This window comes from Metopolophium dirhodum, chromosome 8, assembly GCF_019925205.1.
Source record: "Metopolophium dirhodum isolate CAU chromosome 8, ASM1992520v1, whole genome shotgun sequence".
In the NCBI taxonomy this organism is placed as follows: domain Eukaryota; kingdom Metazoa; phylum Arthropoda; class Insecta; order Hemiptera; family Aphididae; genus Metopolophium; species Metopolophium dirhodum.
The window spans coordinates 13,769,029-13,782,703 of record NC_083567.1 but is presented as its reverse complement, the minus strand read 5'-3'; the positions used below and the strand labels follow the sequence as shown (position 1 = coordinate 13,782,703).

The 13,675-nt window shown below is 29.7% G+C and overlaps 1 protein-coding gene and 1 long non-coding RNA gene across 3 annotated transcripts in view; one reads left to right on the top strand and one right to left on the bottom strand.

Moving 5' to 3' along the window:
• Window positions 1–2,487: 2,487 nt before the first annotated feature.
• On the bottom strand, window positions 2,488–3,209 carry LOC132950861 (uncharacterized). The gene is made up of 3 exons (XR_009665259.1): window positions 3,150–3,209; window positions 2,795–3,016; window positions 2,488–2,729 (listed from the first exon to the last, which is right to left on the bottom strand). It is a non-coding gene; the product is annotated as an uncharacterized LOC132950861 (long non-coding RNA).
• Window positions 3,210–3,466: 257 nt separating this feature from the next.
• Window positions 3,467–13,675, top strand: part of LOC132949999 (uncharacterized protein CG43867) — a 94,981-nt gene continuing 84,772 nt past the window's right edge. Inside the window, exon 1 of one of the 2 annotated variants that reach the window (XM_061021167.1) lies at window positions 3,467–3,929. The gene's annotated coding sequence lies outside the window, so the exon portion shown is untranslated. The remainder of the gene's footprint in view (window positions 3,930–13,675) is intronic. The other variant, XM_061021162.1, reaches the window with a different exon arrangement.

The following is a 13,675-nucleotide window of genomic DNA, read 5'->3' as shown; positions in this document are numbered from 1 at the left end:
CCTGATATGTATAGGCGCAACTAGAGAAGTTTTCTGGGGGCGTTAGAATTGTATTAGCAGTAAATACCCTAATAATTTATATGTTTAACTAAAATATGATTAAAAACTGCTGATATGTGTTTTTATTCTTCCCGTACAAGATAATAATTATTATTACCTATAGATAAGTACTTACAATAATATATATGATGAGATGTTTTTTGAAAAAATAGTTCAACTTATTATAGCGCCGAGTAACTTATAGGTACGGCCTAACTCAATTAGATACTAATGCATAGTTTAAAGTGGGAAAAAATTCTAGATGGCAAGGGGGGACTATAATATGTCTCCATATAAAATGTTATCTATAGTGTATTAATGTCTAAGTAATGTATAAATGTATAGTAATATGTACCTAATGTATAAACAGTGATTGTTAACCCTGAATAATATCAATCCTAATTTGTTAAACGGGACACTTCTTAACCACCGTCAGAGGTAGGGGTAACTGCAGTCCCTCTCCACTTTAGCGTAGGTACTAGATACCTATAATATACTATAGGTACAGCAGAGTGATTTCCCAAGTTTTTTTATATTAGTGTTAGCATGATTAACTAACTAGTTAGTTAATCATGTGTTAGTATTTAGTTCTGGCAGTTGTTGATGAAATTATGCATTTACGCCCCTATTACTGTAGTCTGTAGATAATTCCTATTGTTGACTTGTTTACTGCATAAATTAAATTAGGTATCTATATGGAAATTACAATAATTGTATTTATATATAATATTATATTTACTATGTACATATTGAGGTACGATTATACTATAGATAGACTATCAGCAACAGCCAACAACAGATGACAAAATGCGGGAAATGCGTTTTTGGTAAATTATAAATGTACATTTTTTTATCTAACTTAATTTATCATTTAGTTGTCGTGCGTGATGCTGATGCACATGTGGCGCAGGCATTAGTTTTATTCGTATTCAGTGTCACGTTTTGGAATTTAACGGCCGGGGGTCCTATATAGTGACGGATTTGGTTTATTGAAATGGTCTACTGAGGCAATATTGCTTCAGACCTTCTCTCTTTAAAAATATAATATATGATATACGGCCGACTATATTATATTATTATGGAACCTCTGCGGCCTAACGATTTGTATTATTATTAATAGGTATATTTGAATAATATTATAACGTGACTTATAGTCACAAAAATCTGTCGATATAATAAGGGTGATTAATTATTTTTTCAGTTATTTGTATAAATTTGATTGATCAAAGTTTTTTTAAATAAAGTCTATTGTTAATATTGTACGTCTAAACAATTTCCAATTCCTCTACTGATTTTCGAGCGCCTTTGTAATTCACTGAAGTTTTTCTCGTTGCAGAAAACCAGACATCATTTTTAAGATTTTAAATTAGTGTAGAAATGTAGAATGATGTATAGGTACCTATCACTGTATATCATCAGAGTTCGGGTTGGTAAAAATTATAAACGTATGTTTTATATTATAACACATGTGCAGGCGTAGGTATAATATCTAATGTCATAATGTACCTATTATCATTAAGTTTATACTGAACTTAAATAATAATTTTTATCATATTATAACTTTGCGAGATTTCGTCACTGAATATTTTTCATCTACTTGAATAAAATCCAATGATCTAAGTAGGTTACCTACTTTCGATACTTACAGTGCAAGGCCTGATAGTCATCGAAGTTCGTTGTCGGTTTTTTATTAATCTCGTTTTTGAAAATGATCGTTCCCCACTGCAGTTGGACATCATCAAAACCAAATTTATACGCAGCACTACTGCCACTACTTCTATACCACAGACATATAAAGAGATTATTATTATATTATCTTTATATGATTATATGTCTAAGTTCTATACTAGGAAATGTACACGGCAAATTATTTTCCTCAAAAATCCTGTATAAAAACATTTCCTATTGCTCATTATCTTTACGCGATTCTATACATATATTTTGGCTACTCGTTTTTAAGTTTTATGCATTTATATATAAATATATTATTAGTTATTAAAATAATAACATTTAGGCATTTATAAATTTATGACTTTATCAATGATTGAACATTTTTATTCAAGTTATTTTTTACAAGTTGTGATTAAATCTATTTTGCAAATATTAGACTGTATTTTATGCTTGGATGCGAAAAAATCCCCATTTTGTGGAGGTTGGAGCCCATTTTTAATGGGTTTAATTCAAAAAACTGTAGAAAAATGATATTTCCTTCATCTTTTTTCGTGAGGAGGGAGATCTTTAGACACTGTACTACGAAAATGCGTATTTAGGATTTACAAATGCTCATGGAAAAATAATCCGGTACCCGGTTGGTCGTAATTCTACAAACCACGCTTAATAAAAAAGTATTATAGATGACCAACTATATTTAATTATACCAATAACATTTTCAAAATAAATTTGAATGAATAAATTATAAATTATTGACCAAATAAATACAATGTACAGTAGTCGGTGTTTAATAACCTCAACACACATGAAAAAAAAATCTAACTTGTTCAAACAATCAAACGTCTTTATACCTACGTTTATAACATAGGTATATTGTTAACGTATTTACGTACTTACGTACACCTTTATGTTCCTAATTTTTTGTGATATTTTTTGGTATTTGATATTTTGACCTAGATTCTCGTGACGGCGTGACGTACTTGTCAACACTAAGGGTGGAGTAAATAGCACCTAAATATCTATAAACATAAAAAAAAAAATAATGAAAATATTTGTTTCCACTCGGACAGTTTGCACACACAACCTGCGGACTACAATCAAAATCAGGCAGTGTCTGACTAGACTATTATAGTATAGTTTTCACAACAATATTATTATGCGTCATGGTAGTCATGACAAATTTCTTGTTGGCGGAATTTGGCGGCATAATTCTACATAGGGCACGGCGTAGAGAATTTTCGGAAGAATAGTAGCCGTCCATTAACGAGGTTGGATTGTATAAATAATTCGTATGTGGTTTTCACTTCTGTTTTACAGAGGGGAAAAAAAACAAATAATACGCTGTTGGTGACAAAAATACAAAACATGACAATATATCACGATATCCGCGACCGCACGCACGCATTCTAATTGCTAATTAGTAACAAGTAATGACTTACTATTAACCGACATTGTTACAATTATAATTTACAATTATAGCCGTTAAGACTTAAAACTGGGAACGGCGACCGTAGAGGAAATTATTATTATATTATTATATCGTGACGTAGTACACGTGCGCGTCCCCACCGGTGGGGCTAGTGGCTGCACTGGTCCAAGGCGGCTCGGCGTCGTCGGTGGCGGTGGGTCGGTCCGTCCGTCCGTCTCCTCAACCGTCGCCACAACGGTGACGTCATCGTCATCCACTCTTTGATAACCACTTGTTTGCCCGCCGTAACCTGTTTCACAGCTGCTGCCGCCGCGGTGGTGGCCGGTACTGGTGGCGCTGCGCTCTGCTCTAGCGGTTCACCCAACGCACCGTACAAACACAACACACAATAATACATCCACACACGGCCGTACAAAAACGTAACGGGTTCGCGGCAAATACTCCGTACACGTTCGGTCCCGCAACCGTTTCGTCCCGTCGTGTGCACTGCGCGCGATCAGTCCGTCGTGGCGTCGTCGTCGTCGTCGTCGTTGTTGCCGCCTTCCTCCCCTCGTCTGTCGTTCTCTTTTTCACTCTTCTTCTCGTTTTTTTTCCAAATCGATAGGGCTCCACATATTATTATAGTTATTAGTGCCGTAAGTCCGTCGACTATAAACTTTCTCGATCGTTCGTGTCGTTTTAACTCGTCTTCAATGATAGCCATGTCTTTTCGTGCCGCTCGTCGATATTTTGGATTTGGCCAACCGTCCGGCTCTGCAAGGGGTCCTAGTTTACCCGAATACCGCTCGTGGTGAGTAAAGAAAAAAACCACTTTTCACACTTACCCCCCTATCGTGTTTTAGTTTAGAACATTCTTTTGGCGATCGAAACCCAATTCGAAAACCTTTTCTGAGTGTTGTATTAATTACGATTTTTGATTTTTCTAGTATTGTTATAGGTACTTACACTGCACATCATTTTGTTGAATAATATTGTGTACTTAAGTAGGCTATGTGATGTTTAAAAAGCCTTTTACAGAGATTCTATGTAATATGTGACTTATAGATTGGCAATCCGTGCATAAGGTACCTCTACTGCATACTGATCACCTACCTACAGAAAAAGATGAATTTACATTAAATTTAGTTACACATTGATAATGAACCTATATAATGAACCTATACTCTAAAGGCTATATAGGGTACATAATAGATGCCTATTAGGTGTTTTTCCGACTTTCACTTGATTAGTACGTGCCATTGAAAAATTGTACTAGGTTAATTTATGCACGGAGAAACATATTATTTAGGTACCTAATTATCTTTCTCTCTTCATGGATACATTTTTGTTTATATAAATTATAAATATCACCTATTATCTGGTGATATTAGGTATTACTACCTTAGAATAGGTATCTAATACCTACATACATTAAATGCATTTTTACCTATAGGATAATTATTTTCTAACAGTTAAGTGATCATTTACAACATTATTATTATTATTAATTATTATACCTATTACATTTGTTATTGGACTGGTACAAATACAAACTGTTGTTATAAAACGATTATAGAAAAAAATAACAAAAATTAAGTTATGAGTTGACTTATATAGGTAATACCTATGTATAAGGTAATCAGAGTATAATTTTACTGTCTTTTAGTTTATAATTTGTTTGCTTACTTATAGTTTAATGTGCCTATGTTATATTTTGCTAGTATTGACATACTGTACATAGCTTGTTTTTGGTTTTTCTAGACAGTAAGTTCTGAGTTAAAAATACATGATATAGCAAAGTGATATATTTATATATATATTCCCATAAAGCTTAATTTTGATATTTATAAAGTTCATGTTACTTGTTAGAGTTATTTACAGTTAGGTATTAATGTTGACCTCAAGGTATTTATATCCATGTACTTGCTAAAAGGATGTCTCATTGGCTTCTAAGTTGATTAATCTAAGTTTGACTTCTAACTGAAGAGACCAACTCATCAGTCTCATTTTCACCATCCCGTACATTTCTATCTATTGTATAGTCATAGGTATTTGGTATTTTCCTGGTATCAACTCATGCTTACACGTTTTTACTAAGTCAGTCTTACTTTTTGCACTATCCTACTGACTGCTTCTCCCATGATTATTTTATCATCTGGATAGGAGGCTAGGATGTATGGTTTTAATTAACATCCTTTTCTGGTCCATAATATACTTAATAATACCAAAATAATACAATTAAAAAAATATTTTTTCAATTTTAATACCCGCCTAGTTAATAAATAGTTAGAATTACCGTAAGTAAGTTGTTTTCAGTTTCTAGTTTGCTACCTGTTAAAATGTTTTTCTTAAGAGCCATAAACATTTTTAATTCCTAAGTACCTACCTAACTATTAATTTCTAAACGTATGACCTCGTATCACTTATCATTTATGAGTACAATTGGAATTATTGTCTTAATACTCGGAGTATTAACAAATAATAAATAATATTAGAGTATTATGCGCTTCATGTCTGAAAGATAACATCAATTATAAACTTTGGTATTCAAACATTTATATCACCATTGAAATACTAGATAATTGTTTAATATTAGCATTATCTTTTGTTTATTATTATCATAACACTGTCATTATTCAATTGAGTCTTCAGAGTTAAATTACATTATAGCCTATAGACGTTATGATAATATTCAATTGCCATGATTATACCTAAATGGGCAATTGAGAACATATTGTCAGTTTTACCATTGATTATAAATTCTAGTAATTATAATAAGTGGTTTTACTTAACTTTTTAGATAGTTCATCTTTTAAAATAAGTATAAACCTGTATAACCTAACCAATTTAGTGTTTAATAACTTGGTGTTTATATTTAAAAATTTAAGTATAGATACAATGAGAAAGCTATTGGTTGTTTTTATGTTGATGTACTTTTTTTACTGTTTGTAAACTATTATTCAGAAAGAAAACGTGCTTCAAAAGTCACATCCTCAAGTAATTTAAAGTTATACATTGGTAGTATCAATGGTACATAGTATTATAGTACCTATTTCTGATGTTTAAGTATTCAATATTTTTTGAGAGTATTGAGAAAATTTACTAAAAACTAAAAAAATCATAAAAACTTATTTAAAGCTTAAAAGATGTTTTTTTAGGAAATAAGAATCTTAGATGTTATTAATTTTGAATGATAATAAATAATAGTTGACAATAATTTATATTATCAAATTAATAATAAAGTAGAGCATTCAGCCCTAGAAAAAATATTAAATTTCCTACATGCTTCCCTAGGTATATTAAATATTAATGGTTAGTTGTTATTAGCTCATTTATTTATTTTTTTTATTTTATAATTTTTCCGGGACTTTTTCCATTATCTGAATTTTTTTAAAGTTAATATTTTTTCCTGCTCGATTGTTACATAGAATACTTATTTTATACTTATTTAATATCCCTCCATTACCTTTTCTATCTGTTAAGAAATTTTTTTGTTTTGTTATTTATGGCTTATTGTTGATTTTATAAAAAATATTATTTAATAGCCAAGATGTAACTATATTGTTTTAATTATTTTTTATTGCTATTATAAAATATTTTTTTATTACGTATTGTACACATCTGCTTTATATGTATTTTTATTTAGCACCCAATATTTCTCATTTATTGTTAAACATTTAGATGTATTTATTGCCTCAGTAATGTCAATTCATCAACAATTCCAGTATGTTGAAATTTTTAATACCAAAATACTTGGTACTTTTATAAAATATTACATTATTCCAAGTCTCCATTTTTAATACTACATTAAATAAATTGTGTTCTAATCCCATAATATAACAATATTTTTGTATTTCATTTTAAATTCTGAGTGGAACGATGAATGTATTGATTTTACAATGATGTGTGTTTTTTTTTTATTTTTTTTTTATGTCTGTCATCACCTTTTAGGAAAGTGCTTGGATTTTCTTCAACAGTAACTTTTCTGATAGTGAATATAGTTGGTACTTTAGGGGGTCAAAAGTAAAAATTTCCAAGTAGTTTTCAAAATAAAAGAAAAATTAAGGAAAAAAGGGAATTTTTACGCAAAATCTGTTTTTGAGAAAATCGATTTTGGTTTTTGGTGTAACTCTAAAACAAATGACCGTAGGTATATGAAATTTAGATTGAATGTTTATATTAGCATTTTCTATACACCGTAACGTTTTCCAAATATTTTGACTTTTATTATATCATTGAATTCAAATTGAACACCATCCATAACAGTGATCCACTTGTAACCTACTGTACAGCAGAGCGACATCCACTTACCCACCTTTTTTAAATTGTACTAGCAGGTAGTTATGTTTAGAAAATGGTATTATAAGTATTTGCTGCGATGATACCACCTTACTATCTGCATCTTCCGACAGCACCATAGAATCTCTCTAACTAGAAACTCACCTGAATACTTTCTCACAATGGTTCACAAACTAAAAAATTAAAATAAACGAATCAAAGTCCTCTTTTGTCACATCATACTTTCTCACTTAAACCTCAATCATATCAACAACATCGTCATCATTGAATCATTCCTCGTTCGACAGAAGTTAAACCTGTGCATTTACACTTTACAGGCGCTTAACCTGGTCTCTTCATCTCAACGACAAGCGAAAGAAACTAAATTCTTCAGATAAGGCCACTCCTTTACTCTACCCTAACCATACCTATCAAAATAATTTATTACAAAACTCTTCGTCAACGACTATATGGGAGTATCCATCGTAATCTGGGGATCTACTAAGAATTACACAAGCTTTCCAAAACATCTGTCTGCGCTGAATCGCTGGCTCGCCCGGGTTCGTCTCGAATCATCCCTTAAACCCTTAAACTGCTGATCTCTATTAAAAGTGCTTACACGCCAAACTGCAAGATGATCCCAAAGAACCTGAGCATCACTCAGTATCCCAACCAGACGTCTCGAAAGGAACTGGTGCCGCGATTTGATAATTTTAGGTTAAGCACTTATTATTTAATATTACTTATTGTACAAATATTATGGATTCTAATTTATAAAAAATAATAACAATCAACAAAAAAAGGTGGGTAAGTGGATGCTGCTCTGCTGTACAGTATGTTACAAGTGGGTTACTGTATTGGATGGTGTAAATTTTGAATTTAATGATATAATATCATTGTATAAGAAAGACGATTCTGAGCGAAAACGGTCCGTCAGCCTATGATATTACCAAGTATATTTGATGATATTATAGTGAATAAAGTAATTTATACATAACCTATTCACGTGGAGCATTGTTTTAAATTTTCAATCATTAGCCATAAAAGTTAAACATTTTATACATTTTTAACTACAAAATAATTAATAAATTATAAGGATTTTGAATTTTTTTCATCTGCCGTTGAAACAATAACCTAGGAGCCTTCTAGCCTTTCTAGCCCTCTAGCTTTTTAACTCAACAGATAAAAATTTATTGATAATTATAGAAAAAAAAAACTAAAAAATCTGGAAATTGACAATGTCCGTAAACAGCTCAAAATAAGTCATAATATTTGGAAAATGTTATGGTGTATAGGAAATGCAATTATAAACATTCAGTCAAAATGTCATGCACCTATGGTCATTTGTTTTAGAGTTACACCAAAAACCAAAATCGATTTTCTCGAAAACAGACTGCGTAAAAATTCCAGTTTTTCCTTAATTTGTCTTTTGTTTTTCACGTCGCTTTTGAAAACTACTAGGAAATTTTTACCTTTGACCCCCCAAAGTACCAACTAGATTCACTTTCCTATCAGAAAACTACTGCTGTTACTGTTGAAGAAAATCCAAGAACTTTTACTGTCCTAAAAGGTGATGACAAACACAAAAATAAAAAAAAAATTAAAAATAAAAAACACACATCATTGTAAAATCAATACATTCATCGCTTCATTCAGAATCTAAAATGTAATGTCTACAATTATTCTTTAAATCATTTTTTCTGAATTTCAACAAACAAAACCAAGAGATTATTGTGATTATATCAAGCGTAAATATTAGTTTCCATTTATTTTTGGTTGATTTTTTACGGAGTTTTTCCTAATTATTAAAAAAAAGTACTAGAAACTAGGAATTTCCTGTTTTTGACTATAACCACATAATATGTTTTTAAACCCTGTGACTTAAGTACTAACTAAATTAAAAATGCAATCAAAAACCATTCTCGATGTTGGTTTACCTAATGCAAGTTTATTACTCCATACTACTATAACTTACCTATTTCACAAAAATAAAATCACTGTTCCTTCAAAACTAATTCATGAAATATGTCACAAAAGCATCACTATATTCAGAATCTAGGACTATATTTTACTCCTCAGAAAATGGCAAGCTGTAACTTGATCTAAGTAGGTGTATAGACATGGATGTGAGTACACGTCTCACTTCACTCATACCTACATAAAGTTTCAAATTTAAATGTAGGCAATGATAAATCATTTAATAAAATAAAATATACAATTAAGTTAACCCACGCTCATTTACAAGCATACTAAGTTTTGTATTTCTGTAAATTATAGCCTAAACTATGTAGGTATTGGAATTTATAATTAAAAAAGGTGGGTAAGTGGATGTTGCTCTGCTGTACAGTAAGTTACAAGTGGGTCACTGTAATGGATGGTGTTAAATTTGAATTCAATGATATAATATCATTGTATAAGAAAAACGATTCTGAGCGAAAACGGTCAGTCAGCCTATGATATTACCAAGTATATTTGATGATATTATTGTAAATAAAGTAATTTATATATAACCTATTTACGTGGAGCCTTGTTTTCAATTTACAATCCTTAGCTTTAAAAGTTGAACATTTTATACATTTTTAACTACAAAATTATTATTACATTTTAAATGTGATAAATTTTGTCAAAATTTGAACTTCATATGCTTATAAAAAAAAAAATTGTGCCTATGTATTTTCAATATTTTTCAACTGCTATTGTAACAATATATCAGGAGTCTTGCATTAAATTTTCACGCTTTTTTACCCAACAAATAAATTATAAATATTGATATTTATAGAAAAAAAAACTAAACAAATTGAAAACTGACAATATTCGTAAACAGCTCAAAAATAATCAGAATATTTTCAAAATTTTATGGTGTATAAAAAATGAAAATATAAACAGTCATGGAAATTTTCGTGTTGGTATCTATAGATTTTCTCAAAAACAGATTTTGCGTAAAAATTCCCGTTTTTCCTTAATTTTTCTTTTGTTTTTCGTGTCGCTTTTGAAAATTTCTGGGAAATTTTTCTTTTGACTAACTATATTCACTATCAGAAAAGTTACTGTTGAAGAAAATCCAAGCACTTTTACTGTCCTAAAAGGTGATGACAGACACAAGAAAAAAATAAAAAAAACACAAGTCATTGTAAAATCAATGCATTCATCGCTTCGCTCAGAAACTAAATTATTTTGGATCTTTGTATCCTTACATTTGCACCTAGACATGTGACGTTTGCTATATGTTTTCGATGTACGTCGATAAAATTTTTGTCTATTGACCAAATAGCTTGTACAATTTTTTTTTAAGAATAATCTTTAGTGTTTTTCGACGATTGGGCCATTAGCACTTAATTATTGTAATTGTATTCTTTTTGTAGTTCAGGTAGGTATATGCACATCATGTTAAAGTACACATATGAGTTAAAATTTATGAGATAAAATCGAGGATATAAATCAATACTGTAAACAAAATTGTCAGATATGGTTATATATATTATTTATATACTATACATAATACATATTATATTTACATGTATATACGAGTGATAATATGAAAAAAAATATGACATTGTACTAATAACCTTAAACCTTATAGTAATAATAACAATAATACTGGTACGTTGTAATAGTTATCAAGATAATTATTTCGACAATTACCGTAAAATTTATAATGATAATATTGTAAATTTAGATACCTATCTGTTGCTATTTGCATTTAGACTATAGGTAATATCCAGAAATATCATTTGTGATCCATAATCAATTGATTAAGTAGATCCCAAATTATGGTTTATCAAGTATTTTGAAATTGGATCCTTATAAAAAACTGTATTATATTCGTTCTCGGAATTGAGACCAAGTCTTTCTGCCATATGCCATGACTTATTTTGAGTTTACATTTGTATTTTTGACTTATCTGAAAATATGTGTATGATTTTCACGACGGTGATGCCAGTATGACATTCCTGGTCACTTTTTCTCATCAAAAGTGGAGTTAAGACAATCAAGCAGGTAATTGGTTTCTTCTTGAAACCATAGTCTACTTATTGTCACTTTGAAAGTTTAATACCTACAGTGTTCCTCAACATATATTCTTACAGTGATTTAAAAATATTAAATACGTAGTCACGTATTACAATTTACTATACTTACACTAAGTTATTATTAAAATATTCAGATTCATATAAAGGTAGGTATTTATCAAGGTATTTATAATGTTTGAATTTGTTTAGTTTTATTTTCAGTTTAGGTTTGATAACATTTTTAATTCTGTGCTTGAGTGTGTGATAAGAAGTTTTTCATAAGTTGTTTTTACAGAAATTTAAAATCATCGAAAATATGTAAGTAGGCATAGTTTTCTTAAAAGAGTTTAGAGTTAGAAGTTTCTTGATTATCTTTTTGGTTCAGACTTCAAAATCTTTTTTCTATTCAATGATTTATTATATTTAATTAAAATTTAACACACCCATTGCGGGCCAATTCATGACGATATACATTCTTATTACACACTTCATGATAGGTAGAACTGCTGAAAGTACTGTAGAAACAAATTCATCGACTCGTTCTCCGATTAAGTTATTTGGTTTTCCATAATAATATATTGAGTAATTATATTTTATTTATTGATTTATTTTTTTTGTTTATATAGGTAGTTATGTTTGTACATATTAAAAACTAAGCAGGTTTATATCAAAACTTAATATAGTTAGAGTAACATAGAAAATAAATAAACTCTATTCGTATCTCTTATATTATAGGTATATAGTTACTATATGTTAGTACTTACATAAAGATGAAAGTAGATATACTTATACAATTCAAATATAAATATCGCGATCACGAAGTTGCCTCGATTTTTTTTTATATTTTACCATTATGGCCATTAAAATGTCATTAAATAATGCTCTTTTCCTAAATGTTTTTCCGTGCAACACCACTATCGTTTGAACTTACTGACGATTCCCTATAAATAATTCACCTAGTATAACCCTTATTCTAGAAGCTTAAATACGGGACTATTTCCTTATTTTGGCCCCAAGCCAATCGCTATCACGAACCCTTCAGTCTATGTATAAATGTTTTATGCTGTTCGTTAAAAGCTATCGTTCTAAAAGACTAGAAACGTTTGAATATTAAACACAAACCAGCCATAAAGAATCAAATCTCATTTTATTTTATAATATTTTGTAAATCCATGCATTCTAACGCCCTAACCTATTCGTAACGTAATGTATTTTATCAACTGATTTTTTTTCTATCTTAATTATGATGTATTATATTTATGTTCATGTTATTTTTATTCATTGTTTATTCTTACTACCTACCAGTAGATTAGACAATAATATGTAAATCACACGTATAATTCGTAACTTTTTACATATAAGATTAAGATTTTAAGATTAATATGATTTTAATCTGGGTTTTACAAATTAATTTTAAATTATGCACTTTGAAAGTTTTCCCCGGTCTAAAACATTTTTATTTATGCCCGACTATAGGGAACCGAAGTATATAATTAAGAAAGTCTGGTGTTAAACACTGATTGAGTTATTAATCATTGTTTTTAATAAAATACTTATTGAAATATTTGCAGAATGGTAAAAATAACATTTATATTAAAACAAAGATACATTTTCTGATTTGTTTATTGTTTTAATTTATTCCTAGTGCGTGACTGTTTTTATTAAACTAAAGAATGAATAAAACTTCTATAAACCATTTTGTTACTTGTCGGTAGAACATTCTAATATACCTACCCAAAAAAAATTTTTTTTATTAAGTTAATTGTTTACTGTTAGTTAAAAAAGAGCTGGGTCGGAATATAATTTATTATATCTAGGATACAGAGACTTTTGGTGTTGGCGAGTGACCAAATACGAGAAGTTTCTCGTCGATCACCTCAACGCAAGGTATTATTTTTTGTAAATTTATGATTTTTCGCATCAAGAAGTATTATTTATTAAAATAACACAAAGTAACCTAAATTGATTTCGTTAAAAGTAGATGTCCGACTTTTTTTCTCTCATTTTTCGGTAGTTTCCTTTACACTTTAATAAACTTATAAGAGAAGGAATATCAAAAAATTACCTCTATAGTAAAGTACCAAATATATTAAATTTCCACTCTATAAATAAGGTTACATCAATTGTTAGAGCACTATGGGTAGGTAACTACTCGAAAAAGGGATTATAGACTAAAGAAAAGAAAAGAATCATTGAAATACTATAATTCTTAGCTAATAACCGATGTCCGTTAATTATAATTTATAATAATTGTTTACCAAACTTCAAAATA